Consider the following 20033-nt stretch of genomic DNA (forward strand, 5'->3'; position numbering starts at 1 on the left):
CTCCTTCAAGCGATAAATAATTGCAACTGCCAAATAAATATAATGGTTGTTTGTTTTATGACAGCTAATTAGCAGCGGTCCTGTTGTAAGCTTTTCTGAAAAGGCATTGGTAAGCACTTTTCTCCCCTCTCATGATTTAATAAACAATAATAATATATATCTGCGAAATGAACTTAGAACTGCAAAGGGATAGTAAGGGTGGGGGAAAAATATGATCGCTTCAGATAGGGTTACCAACTTCAAAATTATCACCACTTAGCGTCTGGCGTTGAACCTTTATAATGACTCGATTAGAAAATATTCTCATCATTTTACCAGCTTGTCAATATTTGCGTTTTTACGGTGATTGCAGTGCGATGTTTAATTGTTATTTTGGGAGAAAATTATATGGGTTTTGATTTTTCGATGCTAACAAGGATGATTAACTTTAAATAAACTCTTTTAATTACCGTTTTTTTTTATTTTAGAAGTCTACATTTTGAAAAATGCAATCTTTTAACATCCGATATGAGAATCATATTTTGTTCTTTTTTCAAGCTGACTTCGCTTTATTAGGATGCAAATAAATGAAAAGTCTTTTTATTTCTGTTAGAACTTTTATTTCAAATTTTTAAAGCAAAATTCCATTTTCTGTTATTAAGTCAAAATTAAAATGCTGAATAGATGGTTTATTTTATTTTATTTATTTATGTATTTATTTATTATTATTATTATTATTTTTTTTTTTTTTTGCTTCAACTGTTTCCACAGATATTAATGAAATGTTTATCATAGGACTCTAAAATGCAATTTTAAAATAATTTTATCAAAAATATTTCTTTCACAAGCCGTTTTTATACTTTTGATGCCTTCACTTTGAGAATTGCGATCTCTTTGCATCCGCTACGGGAATCCGATTTTTAGAATTTTTGATGATTGTTACGCTTTGTTAAGAGGTAAACAATTAAAATATCTTTTTATTTTTGTTAAAATCACGGAATTTATAAGTTTTAAACGAAATTCTGTGCTTTTTAAGAGTGTCTTGGGTCAAAAAGTAAAATGCTGAACCCTATTCTGAATTTTATTTTTTTAATTTATTTTTTTGTTACAATTATTTTAAATGCTGTACCGAAATATTTCTAGTATAATTTAATATAATGTAGAATGGTAGATAAATATTGATACTTGAGAGAGCGATGTCCCCCCCCCCCCCGCCAAATATTAGACCACTCCAGAATGATTTTCTCGACGTAGAAGAGGAAAACACTCAACTTTAAGTTTAATTGATGCAGTTTGTGCCATCATTCTAAAATTTCGTTTTAACAAAAAAAAAAAAAAAAAAATTGCGAAATTAATTGATTTTTCACAAAATTAATTGATTTTTCACAAAATTAATTCATTTTTCACAAAATTATTTGATTTTTCACAAAAAACGGACCCTGTGAAAAATCCTGGACAGACCCCTGGCATCATACATCTATTACTTAAATTTTGAACAATATTTTCACATCAAAACAATATTACAAAGAAAAAATCATTCACAGCACCAGTAGAGGACTTGTACTTATTTTCAATTTTTGTGGAAAAGCAATGTTTACATTTAATTTTGACAGATATTTTAAATACAACTTAGCATGAAGAAAACTCATTAATTCCATACTAAGTCTTCAGGTCATTACCACATAAAAATTACAACCAAAGTATCTAATGTTCAATTTATTTTTTGGTGTTGTTACATCTGTAAACTTTATTTCAAACACAGAATTTCCAACATTTTTACACGAGGAAAAAAAGAGGAAACAAAGACATTTTTCTCAACTAGGCAATCAAACTCAAATTGAGGGTACCGAAACAGGATTTGTAGTTTTTATAGATTTTGGGACACACTATTATTATCAATAACTGCTTAAGTAACAAAATAGGCAAAGATTAATCTTTGTGTTTTCTGAAATGCAACGTAACCTCAAAATATTTAGATGTTCAAAATGTAGTTATTATTACCAAATTTTTAAAAATTCCTTACTCCAAAGTATCATTTCCTAAAATTAATAATTATGGACAAAACATTAGTTTAATCAAAATTTTCAGTCACTTATAAACATAAAGAAAATAAATTTTGTTATAGGTTTTTTCCCATTTACTCAATCAGGGAGTTTCGATTAGACAGGGCAAAATATACTGATGCTTGTAATTTATTTTCTCTTATACTATTCGTGAAGTGAATTTTTATGAAAAAAAAAAAACTCCCTTGATTGAAATAAATTGAATTTTTTGTTCAGATTTTTTCATATAGATTGTTATTCCATTCATTACCCCATATCATGGATGGATGAACATGACGTATGTTCTAATATCCTGAAAAATACTTCCAGAACTCAGTCAGAAACAGAACAGGTGCACTGACAGTCAAAAGTGGACTAAGATAACAGTTGCTACCAATCCCTTCCAAAATTGGAGCTATTTGCAGTTATTCAAATTCTGTCCTGTAGTTTAAGTGGGGCGAAAAATCTCTTTTTGAGAGGGGGGAGGTTCTGGATAATTACAGGAACAGAATAAGCAGAAATGAACTGTTTATTTAATGCTGAAATAAGGTATAACAATAAACAAACCTAAATACATCTTTCATAATTTTATGTATATCTAAATTTTTTAGCCTTGCTTTAAATACCAAAAAATTTATTATAAATCTGAATTGAAAACAATATTTTTACATGACAAACAAGCATAAACCTAAAGACAGCACTTGATTTACAAAACAAATTCAAAACTCTAAATTTAGAGAATCAAAACAGAACACCAGCTACTATTTCAAAATTTCTGTTGCAAAAGTATTGTTTGTTTAACCTCTTTACATTTCAATATATTTATACTAATGAATGATAATAAATTGGATAATAAGTGTAACAAATCAGAAATACAGCATTGTCTGTATGAAGAAGATCAAAATTTCATTTAATTACACTATTTAGCATTTAAACACAAAATTTTCGTTGGTTTGTATGTCGTTGTTGAAAATCCAAAGACCATTTCGGCAACAAATTTCCTGAAGTTTACAACATAACAAACATGAATGGCATATTATACATGGAAATTTATTATTATTTTTTAAACAACTTCATTAAAATTAGTTTTGATAAAGCTGTCAAGCTAAGAAAACTTCGAAAATGATTTCTGGACATCCTTGTAAACTTAATACTGGAGATCATTCTATTATACAACTTTTTAAGCAAACAGTACAATATTATCATGAGTTATCTAGAACATCTGCATCAGGGCTACATATCAATTAGTAGTTGAGCTTTCTTTAAGTTGCAGAATATCTGGAAGAAACTTAAAAAACATTAAGGGCAAATAAATTTTAAAGCTGAAGTAAAACTCTTCAAATGTGCTAAATCATCAGTACAGCTGATGTTTTGAATTGGCAGGAATGTTTTTTAAAGTAGTTCATAAAATTATAAATGGAAAATAAATAAACACACTTTAATTGAAATAGAGCTGTATTTCAACTACTTTGCATTAAGTGTGTTGTAAAGTTTAATTTCAAATAACAGGGTGTTCTAAAAACACATGAAAAAGTAAAACACATATTACAGGGAATATTTTAATTCATCAATCTCTTTTGACTAGCATAGATTATGTTTTTCATTCATTTATGTACATAATATTATGTACATATTTTTTAGTGTGCATCATCTTTGCTCTTAAGAAGGGAAATCATCAGTTTATGATGACTAAAATAAGTAATGATTGTTCGTGATTCCAAATTTTATCGGAACCGTGAGAAAACTTGCTTGTTTCTTCTGCATTTCACTTAGGAATATCCACAGCAAAATTGTAGGGGTTAGGTGGGGTATGTTGGACAGTGGGGCACGTTGTTCAAGTCCCAATTATTTTAATAATAGGGGAGATAAGGGATGGATGGGACAGTTCTCACAAAAATATTTCTTATAAATTATTTTCTACTGGCATAACACTAAAAGTTTCAGACATGAAAGTTGAAACATTTTAATATATTTAAAAAATATAAATTTCATGGTAATTATTAAAATGGTCATTTCTGAAGACAATTACAATAGCAGTAAAAATGTCCCATCCCTCCCTCATGTAAGGGAGGGATGGGACATTTTTGGAAGTTAAAATACATATACATAGTTTTCAAAAATATTATGAAAAATGACAAAGACAGTATGTCATTTATTTATGTAAGGTTTATCGAACATTGGGAACATCTATTTTATCTAACATTATACTTTAATAAATCAGCATCAAATGAAAAAATTTTGTGCTCGACTAGTTCCACCAACCATCTTTGGTGGGGGCAACTTGGCAATAATGTCTATTTTATCAATCACAGAACTATCTGTTGTTTGTGGAAAGATAAAGTTTCCTTTTTCATTTTTCCTCATAAAGAGTACTTGAAAGGTATCATCATTCTCCTTGCTTTCAACTCTTCCAACATAATTGAAATTCTTAGAGTTCTATTATCAGGGCCCGATTTAATTCATAAAATACATTCATCAATTATTTTTATTTATTAGTGTTTTAAAATGTCTAATCAGAAAAACAAAATTAATTAGTCTGAAACTTTAACACGAGTCATTAAAAAGGTACTTATTTTATGGTTTATATTTGAGTAACTGGATGTTATTTTCCAATATAAAATTTCATTTTACAAAAATACACTACATTTTGGTAAACAATATGTTTTTTCTTCGCATAATGTGCTTCATGAGAAAACAACCTGTAATGAAACCACTGTTATACTTCTTACAAGGAAGTACAGCTAACCAATTGATTGAAAGTATATTATATAGTACATAAAAGTAATAATTACATTGATAAATATTACAGGAGTAAGCAAAACTTAGTCATACTACTGTAAACTTTCAATGTAAAGAAATTAGTTTCGAAAAAAATCATAGAAGTTGATAATATTCTTATATATCAAGTTGATAATTTCAATGGCTTTTTATTCTGCAACTCAATTCCAAAACAAGATAGTATGCCAAAAATAAAATATTAAAAAATTTGGACAATCAGTATAATTATTTAGCTGCAGATATTAAAAGGGAGGGATGTCCCATCCCTCCCTAAACCATACTGTCCCATCCCTCCCTTTACACAACATTTCAGTAAAATATCTTGTTACTAGAAGCATGCTACTTTTAGGTTTAACTTAACTATGACTTTATAAAAGCTGTATTATTAGGTGTATAAAACAGCAAAAAGAATTATGCTAACATCAATTAATAAGATTGAAAACTTACCTTGAAAACAAAGTAGTTATTTACTTTTGGTGCTGTAAAATAGCTTTTTTCTGGTATACATTCATAGAACTCTGCAACTAAAATGATTTATAGCAACAAACATGGTTTTATGATTGCTCCATTTAGTGGAAGAGTCGAAAATCGAAAACAATGTTTATTTTAAGAATAATTGAAGGAGTCCCATCCATCCCAGTGTCCCATCCATCCCTAATCTCCCCTATTAATATTTTTTATTTTATTTTCTGACCAACAAATAGCTCCTATGGTCCTACAAATCCTATCAGAAAATCACATGGCACAGTTATATTGAACAAATTTTTTTCCAGAAAGTGTTATTTCAGCAGTCCTGAGTAATTTTCAGAAAACTAAAAATTAATTTTTTTAATGGTTTTAGTCAAGATTGAGGAGAAAAAAAATTAAACTCCTGTCTTAAACTTTTACGTGAATGCACTACCTCATCAAAGAGCTTACTTGTGCTTGTGATTGAAAAAATGTGAGTGCATACTGTAGAAACTATTTATAAACTGTTCTTGTTTGGCTTTAACATATAAATTTAAGTGAAGTAAAAATATAGAGAATGCAATATAACTGATGCTTAAATTTATTCTTTAAAATAAAGCCACATTTTTCAGTAAATTCATTTATCTATACCAGATATTTCAGCTGGCCACATGAATCAGTTTTGAAAGCCATATGTTTTCAAAATTGTCCATTTTCACCATTGTCTTAGAGCATTTGAATTCCCCTTTATTTCAATGTTCTATTTCCTGACAAAAGTATTGATTTTCTAAAGCCTTTAACAAATTAAGATAATCTCTGATGAATTGAATATTTTTTATTTATACATTTATTTTTATGAGTGGTTGAAATGAACTCAGATGCAATTGAATTACCTTTTGAGTGGGTGAGGCAAAATCACGAACATGTAATAAATGAATATAAATAATGAAAGAAACATTACTTTTAAAGTGGATGCATTTATAATAATAATAATATAAGAGAAATAAACAACTCTGATTTAAGGAAGCAGTTACTAAAGACTTTATTTTGCATTGATTGAAAACATCGGATAAATATAAAAATATCTAATATATATCAAAATATCGGATATTTTCGAACCCTGATCTTTACGGATAATCTCAAAAACCCATTATGACAGCCTTTATTTTAAAATGCCACACTAGTTAAAATTTAACTCCACATTAATCGAGATAGGATTATTTAAAAATCATTTTTCCACCAAATATCGAAATTTTTACGAAATTGATGTGGGGTGAGAGCTTTATGTACTTTATTTTTCTGCTGATCTAGAAGAGTAGAATTCTTCTAAAGTTTGATTCCAAGAAACGGGTTGTGTCATAATGACACACGATAGACGCGAAACATGTTAATTGTTCATCAAACACTTTTGAATAGATTGTATTTCTTATTCATTTTCTTACATAAAATTACATACATGTGTCCACTTATAATGATCATCTTCTTCCTTTTTAAGAAGAGAAATAATCTGTTTACGATAACTAAAGTAAGTAATTACAAATGTACATATTGATCTCTGCGCTGCCTAAACGTAGTACATGCAACCATACAAAATGAGAAAGAAAGCGAGAAGAGCGGAAGGTCTAACTTTCCTCCAATATCTGAAGGCATTCAAGCCACTATTTTCCTTCTAACCGACATTGCTTATCCCCACCACTTTTCATCACACAAAAAGGTTGGATATAACTTCAAAGCCCTTGCATAAAAAGTTTCACTTAAAAAATCTTTGATTCAGCATTTTATTATAAAAGTATTGATATTTCAACTCGCAAAACTTTAAATGTACCTAATTTCTGACAAACAAGAGCTTTGTGGCTGGGAGGACTTTTACAATCTCAAAAACCCATGATAACAGTCCTTACCTCAAAGGTAATTCAAAACTTGTTAAAACTTAACTATGTATCAATCATGGCATAATTATTTAAAAATCATTTTCTCAATAAAAATAGAAATTTTTACGAACCTGAAGTGGGGTGATAGCATGCACTTCATTCTTCCGGTGATAAAGAAATAGCAGGTAAAGGAAATAACAAGGCAACCTAAAAATTAGTAAACCCTAATTAGAGCATAATAAAACGTACCAATACACTACTTGAACCGAACTTAGAACACCTCAGTTTTCTGTTTATGATGGAACACACAGCGACTGGCATGCTTGTTGAATAAAAAAGAGTAAAATACCAAAGTAACCAAAACTACCTACAATTCATTAAATTTTTAATTAAAATAATACATTTTAAATTGGCTCGCTCAACCTAAAAAATAGATAAAAACTGTACTGTGTGTCAAGCAAGTGTTGCACTTCATATCCACCTCAAACGCTTTGGCAAATTCATGTGGTCACATTAATTTCATAATCGAACTGACATTTTTTTTAACAAATTTTAACTAATAAACATTGAGCAGAATATCATAACAAAACGTTTCCATAAATCAAAATGTTATTAAAAGATACTGCCAGCAAGCACTGAAAGTCCTATAATTTATAAGCGTTTTATTGCCTCTGCATCTCCTTTCAAAAAACAAAAATTTGACACTGTAAATACTTACGTTGCATAAAGAGAAGATTTAACTTGGAGTTTTATAGCTTGAAGGAACATTAAAAAACGATACATTAGTCAATTTTTGTCTAAGAAATGATCAGGAAAAATAAAAACCTTAACATTAAAACATAAGTTAAAGCGGGTTTTAATATCAAGTCACATTCATTTAAAATAAAAATTTACGCAGCATAAGGCATTTATAATACAAATCACAAGTTAAGATCTCTTCACATCTCAAGTGTATGTTTTGTTTACTTCCACTCGTCGCCAAGCACGAAATTGATCGCGCCAAACCGAATACAGAGATGTATCGTTAAAAAAAATTTAATTTACACAATTTAAACATTTGCCTTGTCCTAAAGTGTTGTTTTTCAATAATGTTGTGATTGGAATCATCGATTTAACAGAAAAAATAACTATAAAAGACCCAAATAAAGTGTCATTATGGAATTTTAGCACACCGGAACACATGTTCTTGATATAATTACGCGATAGTTAAAGAAATAGGAATGGACTCACTCAAGTAAAGCTACACACGTATAATTTGAACATTGTAGAACAGTAATATGAGCATTAAAATCCTGGACTCACCTTTAATTTTTCAGATTCTGGGTTTTTCCACAGCACTGTCATACGCTCCATGTTAATCCTACGGGAGAAGAAGAAACCTTGCCTCAGGCGGTCTTCGACCAATAGGAAAATGATACCGCGTTGTCGCAACTCTGAAAACTACGTTTTCATATAGGGACTCTACTGCGACACATAAAGGTGAATCATTAATGCATTATTTTTTGGGGGCGGTAGCAGACAGAATTCCTAATCTACCATTCGCGAGAGTATTTTTATACTGTTCAACTCTTCTTTCTATTTTAGAAAAGGAACGCTGCAGTCACTATGGCTGATAAAAAAAGTAAAACAAACGCACGCCGTGACGCATAATTGCTTCTAAGCTTAGACAGAAATTTTTGTTCGTATGTATGATTTTTTTTTCTTCGAACATTCTTTTGAAAAGATTTTTCAAAGTCTTTTGGTTATTCTGACCCATGTAGAAAGAGATGAGAAATCAAAAAGTATTACGAAAGTAAAAAAATAATGCAAAACACACAGTAAAGTTGTTCTGAAGCAGCTATTTTCACGAAATGGGAAGATTGGGTGCGGCAGATTGGGCCCAAAATGTTCCCGGCACCCAATGTGCTCGGCGCCCATTGTTCCCGGCGGCCAAAATGCTCGGCGCCCAATTAGTAGAGGGGCTGTGGTAGAAAATATAGCCGGAAACTGCATTTTGTGATAAAAGCATGAAACTTGGCATGCATGTAGACAGTGTCCTTACAAACATTTTTAGAAGGGGAGGCAGTTCAAAATCCCCCCAAAACCCCCCTGGTGGCCATTTTTGGTCAAAAACACAAAACGACTTTTACTTTTTATTTTTAGTAAAACACCCACTGTATCTTCTTTTGTGAGTTCTATTGTGCTTACTAAAGCGTGAAACAGGGGCGGATCTAGAGGGGGGCCATGGGGGCCATGGCCCCTCCCAAAGCCTTGTGATTGTAGAAATTTTTTTAAGAAAAAAAAGGAAAAAAAATATGATGAGAAGATAACAAAATTTAACACATGTAAACTATTTAGCGTCAACCATTGTTACGGAAATAATTGAAGTTCTATCTGATAAAGTACAAGAAATGTATCCAAAGTCGAATAAAACCAAGATGCTTTGATTAACTATGATTTTACACCAGTGTTGAATTTTTTGTGCCAAACCCTTATTTTTGACGTGACATGTCAAGAATCTCTTGAATGTATGTTCAACACCATGACGTTTTTCATATTTCAAGTTAGAACTTTTTTCTAGAAATTTCGTAGGTTTTTTAATTGTTTCTACATGCATAAGTATTGAGCAAAAAAAAGGCTCTGTTTATCTAGAAAATCTGAACTTTTATTGCTAAATGTTGTGCAAATTCTAGGTCCAACACCGTGGAATTGTCCATTTGCTTTACAAATAATTCTATTTATACTGTTGCCTGTATCAAACTGTTCTCGTGAATGTTCCTTTTCAAAGTTAAAACAAATTATAAATTGTTCCACATCATCTCTTTTGCACAAAAAAATTACATGTTCATACTCTTTCGTCTATTAAAAGTGATATCAAATAGATTAAAATTTAATAATGTTGAAGAATTTGGAAATTTAAAGGTGAGGGGAAAAACATCTAAAGTAAGCCGTAAGTTCTTTTGCATTATGTTTGGAATATTTATTTGTTTATAAATAAAAATAAATGTTTTTATTTTTTATAAAAACTAAGACAATACAGAGCTAAAAAGTGATGTCAAAAGTTAAGCCAAAATGCAAAGGGTTTAATAATCATTTTCAACTTTTTAAATTTTCCTTTCATTATGGTAAGTGGAAGTAGTTTTTTATGTGTTTTAGTTTTCAAACATATGTACTAGACAGCTAACTGCTTGTACATTATTTCATTGCAATAAGTGCAACCTACATTTGCATCAATAATAAATGATTTTCAGATTATTCTTTGTTCATTGTCACCTACATTACATCCATTTTAAAAAAGAAAAACTTAACAACTTTATTTGCAGTACACTCAAACCTGTTTCTGTGGGATCCTTTTTCTTTGTGGTACATGAAAATTTCAATCAAATTGTGACTCAATTGACTAACTTCTCTATAAAACAAGTGCTCGGTAGTATTTTTAAGTGATGAATCGTTCTCTGATGTATGTTTTAAAAGCGGATTTAAATGGTTGGCGAGATTCAAAGTAGTTGCAAAAGCAGAGCTGTCTTCAGGGTCCCATCTAACTGGTTAAGCCACAAAAAGTGGTAGGCACGGGGAACTCTGCAGTGAAAAGTGTCTTGAATTTGTTTAAAGAAGAAATTCCTGCAGTTGTTTCGTAAGTTTTGGGTTATTTTCAAGTGAGACTGTATTACGAAAGCATTTTTTTGTAGCTAATAGTGAAGTTTTGAGTGAATTTTTTTATGCAGTCCCTATCCACCACACAAAACTAGGTTTGAGTGTAGTTTGTTTCCACATTTATTATAATTAATGCCAATTTTGTGAAATAGATCTTATTATTTTTCTTTGACAATAATTGTTATTTCATTATTGAATACTTTTTGTTTATGTGAAAATATTAGACATATGCTGGAGTATTTGATAAAGAAATTTTAAAGATCTACTTACTTTATTTACATAAACATGGTCAAACATTTTACTGAAGGAGTTAATTCTTGCAAAATTAAGTTGCTATTTCTGAACTATCCGGGTCAAAGGAAAAGGTACTTAAAAATGATGTTCATATTTAATTTTTTTAAATAGGAATAAAAATTCCTACCATTAATTGTTCAATATTGCAAAATAACTTTACTAATCAGTTATTTCAAATTTAAAAGTTTATTATTAATTTGAATGACAATGAAAACGATCAAGCAAAGATTTTGAGCAACTTTTGCACTGTACTTCAATTACATTTACTTTCTGTGCAACCGTAGAATTGCAATGAAACCAAATGTGTACAAATTTTCTATTTGTTCGTCGAGGGAGAATTAACTCTAATCTGAATTCTGCTCAGGAACTTTTGTAACTAATATTTAGCAATGTTAGTAAAGTTTTGAGCAGAATTCGGAAATATCCGATATTTTCAATTAGCACAAATTAAAGTCCTTAAAATAGTAAATGCTTCCTCAAATCACTCTTTATTTTCTTATGTTATTATTACAATATGTAGAATTAAAATTAAGTTTTCTTTTTATTATATTTCATTTTACATTTTTATCAATTTTTATGGAGTTAGCATTGACTGTTTCATTTTTCTTCTGTTAGCTACTTTTACAGTTATATGATTCAAAAATAAAATATACATTAATTGGTGCACAGTCATAAGAAATCTCTTTTTTTCTGACCAACATTTAATAACTAGGCACTTTTAGTATGAATTGATGATGTTGTGAGATTTTGGGCTGTTCTGCTGTGGTCTGAGTGTTGTTACTACAAACGTTTCAACTGCATCTGCGGCAGTCATCTTCAGTGTTTACGTGGTCGAAGCTTCCAGGAAAGCGACTTTTAATTCCTTCTTCCTTTTCGTTGAAATTGTTGGAATCCTAACAATTTCAGTCCTGGTTAAACTGTAACAGCTACCTACACTGCTGGCCACACGAAATGCAACACCAAGAAGGATAGTAGTCAGAGTGAAATGAAATTTTATACATGTGATGGCAACCTTACTATCAGAAAGTGATTACAAAATGAGAACAAATTGATTACTGGAAAAGTCCCAAATGAATGGAGGTTTAAGTCTCCTGTCGAGCTACCTATTGCGTGAATGTACGAGGTAATACAGTCAAACATTGAAGCATATCAGTCTTGTAGGATATCCTACTGCAAAGGTACTAGAAATGTGCACCTAATTCCATCAAGCTCATAGCCTACGCAATTTACCATCTCAAGTGATCCCAGATATGCTCAATTTGTGACAAAGCAGGGTGACGCACTGGACATAGAAAGTGGAAAAGGAAGTCCCCTCACACCCTTGCTGTGTGTGATCAAGCAGTGTCTTCCTGGGAGCCCCGCCATGAGTGCCAACACATGTGACTGAATAATATTAACGCAGTTTGGTGTCATGGGGACCGCAGGGTGACCTGTCGTAGTGCTGTGGATCAATATTAGAAGTGACTATGTTTTGTACATGATTGCAACCCATAAAGGCATCCCAGCTGTGGGTGGGGTATGCCGCTGAAAAGCAAAAGCATTATTTGGTAGTTCACAACGTGTTCTCCATAACCTTACAAAAATGTTATTTTTGCGAACTTCGATCTGGATTCATCGCTATGAGAGCAATCAGGAACCATTCGGTTGCTAGCAAATCGATTTGAACTCGAACCTACTCCAAGTGTATGCGACCCTAATAAAGCCTGCTTTTTAGGAGCACACCACATCGACAGCTGTACTGATGCTATGGGGTGCTATATTGTGTGTGGGACAGGATCACCTCGAACATTGACTCGCTGCACTATCACAACCTAATGGTATATTTTTGTCATGTGTTGAGACTCGTGTTCAATGGGGCAATGCACCGTCACACACAGCAGGGAGGGGGGGGGGGGTTCCTCTCCCACATTATCACCTTTTCTGACCTGCGTGATGTCATGATTTGTCACAAGTTGAGCATATCTGGAATGACTTGGCGGTAAATTGAACAATCTATGAGTTTGATTGAATTAGTAGTGCTTTACATTAACTGATAGGAATTGACCTATTACATCATATGAGACTAGTATACCTCAATGTTCGACTGTATAGTGTTGTACATTCAAGCTAGAGTTGATTCAACAGGGTACTTAAACCTCCATTCATTTGGGATTTTTCCAGTAATAAATGTTCATTTTATTTTCATTTTGTAATCAATGTTGCCATCAAGTGTAAAATTTTGTATCATTCTGACTGCACCTTCTTGATGTCGCATTTTATGTAGACAGCAGTGTATATAACAATAACAATAATGGAAGCCACTATTTAACCAATATTGGCTTAAAATCGGCATGCAATAATGGCTCAAGTGTGTGATTGCAATATTGGCCAATATTGTCAAAATGTATCCCCTCCGTGCTTCAGCCAATATTGTGAGCCACTATTTAGTCAACGTAACGCAATATTGGCCTTAGATCGGCATGCAATAATGGCTCAAGATTGCAATAGCAATATTGGCCGATATTGTCAAAATGTATCCCCTACGAGCTTCAGCCAATATTGGGTGTAAATCGTACGCCAACATTCAGCCAACCAAGTACAATATTGCGCCAAGATTCAATGCTACTTGGGTTATACTGAAAAAGAAGCATAAGCCTTAATTGAGAGATAAATTATGTCCCTACCCTCAAAACAAAACTTTTATTTCCAAAATTTTTCTCCATCTTTAACATCATTTCTTGATTCCAACTACAGACACTTGTGGACGATCTCTAAATGCTGCTGTTCTCAGAGTATACTTATTGTTCACAAGACCAAAGAGTGCCTAAATTTTAATTTTTATGGCTTTAATTTCGAAACTTGGGAGAGAACCCCCTTTTTCCATGCCCTTTCCCAAATGCCTTGATATGTAGCAAAAAATTGCATTTTAAGTCTTTTATTTGGAAAAAAGTCAACGAAAACTAGCTTATCCAGCCCTTATCAGTTAACTTGCTTAAAAGCAACTTAAATGAAAATTTTTGGGACTTCAATTACAAACGATCTTTGATAGGACCCCCTCCCTCCCTAGTTTATATCTTGATGATAGCTTTAAAAGGAGGTTTTTGGAGGAGCTCACGAATTTTCCATCCCTTTCTAAAATATGTATAAAAAAGTTAAAAATCGAAATTTTAGTGCCTCAAATGCAAAATATTTCTAGGAAGGAAGGATTCTAAGCACCTTCACCCTTCCTCAAATGTAAGCAAACATTACCTAAAGGTGCATTTTTAGGATGGACAGCTGAAGAGCTAGAAGAGCATCCCTCCTCTTCTAGCTTCTCAATGTATAATGACAGAATATTTTGGTTTCTAAGCTTTATTTTCAAAAAGTATTTTGGGGCCAGCACCTGAAACCTGACATTTCTCGGTACATCATCAAAAATAGACAAAATGCGTTTTTAGTTTCCTAATTTTCAAAAATTACTCGGCAATTTAAATTTTGAAACATTTTCAAGGGAGATTCCTAAATCCCCCCCCTCACCTAATGTCCCGATACCCCGAAAATTGAGTTTTTAAAACTTCATTTTAATAAAATTTCTGGGGAGTTTGGAGTTTGTTCAAAAATTTCGGATGGCCCCTCCCAAAACAATCGGCTGGATCCGCCACTGGCGTGAAAAGCCATCAAAATATGTCTTAACCTCCTAATTTTCATTGTAATTTCAAAAATTTTGCTTTTTTTAAACGAAACTTTAACTAAAGTCTTTATAATAAACTTTCTTTCTCTTCTCTTAAAGATTCTATTCATCCTCTTAATTGTTGTGGGATCTATAAAATTGTTTGCAATTGCGGAATCGGATACATCGGACAGACACCCGCCGCTCTTTGAAATTTCGGTTAAAAGAACATCAAAGCTATGTCAGAAAACAACAGCTGAATAAATCCAGTATTGCTCAACACTGTTGGGAATCGAATCACTCTTTTGATTTTAACTCTTATCAAATTATCCAAAAATGCCCCAATTCGTTGGATCTTGATTTTTGGGAATCTTTCCACATTCTGAGGAACCGTTCTAATTTAGTTAACGATCTTACTGAAATTCCCTATTTTTCTTCTGTGTGGACTCCTTTGTTAAAATTGGTTTACTTTTTCTATTATTTTTATGTATACGTCGTACATTTCTTACTTTATTTATTTATTTATTTTTTTTTCATTTTTTGCTTTCTTATTTCGTTTTGTGATTAACTAATTCCAATATGTTTATCCTTCACTCTGTTTTTTCCTGCATTTCTCCATTTGATACATTGCTTCCATACATAGTTTTTCCCGCTGGTAAATTTATTGCTAATTTATTCAGAGTGGTTTCATTTTTGGACTTTTTGCATTGCTTATGGGTTTTCTTGGAAAATTTATTACTTAACGGTTTTTTCCTGATGGAATTATATAATAAATTATGCCTCCAGGTGTCATTTTATCTTTTTTGTTTTGTTTGATTTCTAGTTTTTTGATATTTATACTATCTCCTGTTCCACTGTGTTGCTTTTCTCGGATGACTTCTCATCCAGAAGCTCACACTTCTTAGCATTGAAAAAGGTGTTCCTTGTAACACCGAAACACGTGTCTGCAATCATTTTGCAATTTTTGTGCTTTATAACGTTGGATTACTAATCATTTTAATTTTCAGCACAAAGGTATTTATTCGTTATTCGTTATTTCTGGAGGGGTTGTTTGAAAAATGTTTCTTATGCATTTTAAAGCACTATGTTAAAAAAAAAAAAATTCATTCATAGTAGAATCCAGTTATCCGAGCCCCCGAAATCCGAAACATTTGGAAATCCGAACATATGTTTTAAAATTTACTGACAAAAACTGATTACAAAGCTAAGAATAAAACTAGAAATAAAAAATCACAAACAAAACTAATAATTTTTCAAAACTTGAAACAAACGTTTGAATTGTTATTTAAGAATGAATAAAATACCTTGATTAGTTAAAACGAAATCAATTTTCATTATCGGCAAAGAAAAAAAAAAAAAAAAAGTGAACTTCAAACACTTTTTTCGCAATTTTTTAGAAGTTTCACTCACTGTTTGATAAATCCTGTTTGCACTAGCAAAATGAGGGGGGGGGGGGCACGGATATTTTGTTCATAGAACTCCAAAACTTATTATTAAAAGCTTTAAAACAAATTTTAAGTTTTTTCTTTTCTCATTAGACGATTTGAAGCATATGTTCTATGTCTTAAACGATGTAAGAGGACTAACACTAATTACTGCAATAAGAAGTTGAGTGCTATGTTAATAAAGCTAACAATATTGTTATTATTAGTAAAATTATTATTTATTGAAATACAGTTAAGTCCCGACTTACGCGAGGGATGCGTTCCAAGACTCCTCGCATAAGTCGAAATTTCGCGTTGTAGAAAAATGTAGGTATATATATTTTTTTAGAAACAAGCCAAATTCTTTTAGACACTTATAAACACCCCTCAAACTGTTTTAAAGTATTCCTAAACAGTACATTACAATTTCTTACAAAAAGAACTGAACTTTTAATGTATTTGAAAAATAAAAAAAAGTGTTTTATTCAACATGAAATATTTTAAGATGCACACAATGAATGATCAAAGACTTAAATAAAGCAGCACGGTACGCACAGTATGTAGTAATAATAAAATGCTGCATTATAACAGTACTGCACAGTAGATACAGTAATAATATTTATGAGTTAAAAAATGAAGATGATGGTGATTTATGCTCCACGATCTCATATCGTTGCCTAATACATTTTTAAATTAGGTTGCTTTGCCTTTTCTTTTATAACGTATTTCTATTAACGGCAACAGCCTCTCTCTCTAATCTCTTAAATCCACAATGCAAGGGCAACTTCCATTTTCATAGTATTTACTTTGCTTAGATCTTACTCTGCAAGCTTCAATATTGAAACTGAGTTCTGAACTTTTACGGAGATCTTTTGGTTTTGATTTTTCAATTGTAGATATGGTAGATTCGCTGATACTTGTGTCGTGCTACCATCGACGTTTGATAGTTGTTCAAGCATATCGAGAATCTTAACCCTTTTTTTTTGTCAGAAAAACTTTCTTTATCCTCCCATCTTCACAAACTTTAGATGAAACAGTGCGCTAAGATACCATACTTATTTTCCGTTCAAAGAGCTCTATTTATTGAAATCGATGGAGGGTGAGGTTGATTTTCATAGAGGAAAAATTCATCCAGGTTTAAATGTACAATATTGCAAATAATGAAAAGCTTTGAAAATGAATCTGCATCGAATTTTAATCTTTTCATTAAACAGACTTACTGGTTTTTCTGTAAAAATGAAAGACTAAAAATGTTTCTTTTTTTTCTATCCGTGAATATGAAGTGAGTTTTGAGTCACAATTCTTTTCTCTATGAATTTGATGTAACTGTTTTTTTCCCCCAACTTGACCAATCTTCATGAGTTGCTCCACATATTCTTTGTCTACTGCTATATTCGTCTCTAATGAGAACAATTCTTTCGATGTTTCTAAAAATGGATTTCCATGTTCAGCTATTTCTCCTCAAGGCTGACTCATCAAGACCTTTCTTGACAACAGGCTTTGGAAACTTAACATTTCTTCATTGCGCATGTACAGCGTTTCTTTAAACGATTCGAGGTGTAACTTTTTCAAAATGTGTAACTAAATCGGTAACTTTAAGGTCAACCAATGTCCATCTTCTTAACGCAGTTGGATCTGTGATAGACGAATTACACCCCCGTTTCCTTTCACCACTGCATTGTTTTGCTTGTAAGCATGGTCCAATTTAATTACAGAAGACACGTTCATTGTCTTTTTTTACAACAAACATTCCTTCTTTGATTCTTTTGTGTACGTCTGGAAGGTTTGTGGATTAAAGAAGAAGATCTTTTACGGAAACTGGTTACCATCGAGCATAGTTACTGAAAATTATATGTACATCGTTTAGTATAGCGATAAAATGCGCAAAAAAACACAGAATCAACGCCTTCAAATTTTCAGTAAAGATATTAAAGTTCGTTAAAAGCTGTGATCTATTCAACATTAACATGAAAAGTCCCAGCTTCAATACGGTGCTCCAAAATTTGAACATTGGGGGATGGTGCTTTCTTTCTCAGATTTTTAAGTTATAAAAACTTCTCTATCAAAAGTGTCTTTATTGCATCGATGTGAATCTTTTTGTAAGAGAGGTAGTTAGAGACATTTTATTATACATTTCAGGTATGTTATTTTCTCATAAAATGAGTAAAAGCTTACTAGTGATCAATCGGGTAATGGAGAATTAACAACAACAACAATAGTAATAAGAAGAAGAAATTTAAAATTCAAACTTTAAATTTGTTTCTATTAGAAATATATTGTCTTGACATTAATTTCACCCATTTTCCTTCAAGTCCTCATTCTCTTATACCCTTTGGAAAAAGTTTCAATTATGCATGCTCAGTCATAAAAAACGAGGTGCATCATGGCCGGATAATTGGACAATTCGGACAATTAGAGTTCGAATAACTGAAACCCTTCTTTGATACAACCCTAATTAAATGTATCTTTAAATTCAGAAACCAGTAATTATGTTATGAGGGTGGAAAATTCACGTCTGAGAATTTATAGTTTAAAAATATCGATTTAAAAAAAAAAAAACTTTTTGTGAAGTTATTTCTCGAATTAGACGTTTAATGGAGCTTTAAACGGTAAAAAATATAGTAAACATCTATGGAGTGATACAACCAATGATTTAAAAAATTATAATAAATTTTTTAAAAAGTAAAATCGCCATTTTTGGTTTTGGACCAAAAATGGCCGCTAGGGGTTTTTTTTTGGGGGGGGGGGATTTTGGAATGCCTCCCCTTCCTAAAATATTTGTATATACAATGTCTACAAACATACCAAGTTTCAAAATTTTATCACAAAATGCAGTTTCTTCCCCCCTAGCCCCCCGACTAAATGTTCCCCGGCGTCCAATGTTCCCGGCGCCCAACTGACGGCGCCCGATCGACGGCGGCCAATCTGCGATGCTCAACCTTCCTAGACCGCCATTTTCACGATGTTGAATTCGATATTCATAAATTTTTGGTTCACTTCGAACAACATTTTCATGTTGTACTTTTTCTTTCTATACATTAGTACTTATAAAGTAAGAGAAACAACGTTAGAAAAAGCACAAATTGCCAATCACAGCAGACACGTGTTTCGGCGTTACAGGGAACGCCTTTTTCAATGGAAAAAATAATGAGCATATGGATGAAAAGACATCCGACAAGAAACACGTGTCTGCTGTGATTGGCAAATTTGTGCTTTTTCTAACGTTGTTTGTCTTACTTTACTGTTCAGCACAAAGGTATTTATTTATCTTATTAGTACTTATGTCCAATTTTGTGACATTTTCGGCATTTGTTGACATTTTTGTCACATAGTGCACATATGTGACAGTAAGACTCAAAAGTAACATTCAATAGTAGATAATTTATTTCTATGACTATATGATTGAATATCAAAAGAGAAAGGTGATATTTCATTCTTTTATTTAACTGGCGTAAATTGCTTTATTTATGTAATTGAGTTATTTCTTCGAATCGGTTTATTTTAATTTTCGCTGCTTCATATGTTTCTATTTCTAAACTGAATGATGAAATTCTGTCATGCAATGCTGTGTGAATCATCTACAAAATGCTTACAGATATGTAGTTTAAGTTCTGTTTTAAATCATCATGCATTTAATTCATTCGTAATGAAATGATTTAACTGATAAGCGAAACCTTGTCAAGATACATTATTCTTTCAAACAATACTCAAACCACAACCCTAGGCAGATTTGTGATGAAGTTCTTTCACCGATAATGACAGCCTTTGCAGAGCAATAAAGTAAAGTAGGCGCACTATTTTAGCGCGATAAAAATTCCAAGTTTTTATTTTTTATTGTTCAAATTCTTAACGTTCTTTCTGGATTTTTCAATCCGTTCTGCGATAAATATTTTCAAGAATATTTATTTGCATACTGTCCATTTCAGTTAGATGCTCT

Source organism: Uloborus diversus, chromosome 7 (assembly GCF_026930045.1).
Source record: "Uloborus diversus isolate 005 chromosome 7, Udiv.v.3.1, whole genome shotgun sequence".
In the NCBI taxonomy this organism is placed as follows: domain Eukaryota; kingdom Metazoa; phylum Arthropoda; class Arachnida; order Araneae; family Uloboridae; genus Uloborus; species Uloborus diversus.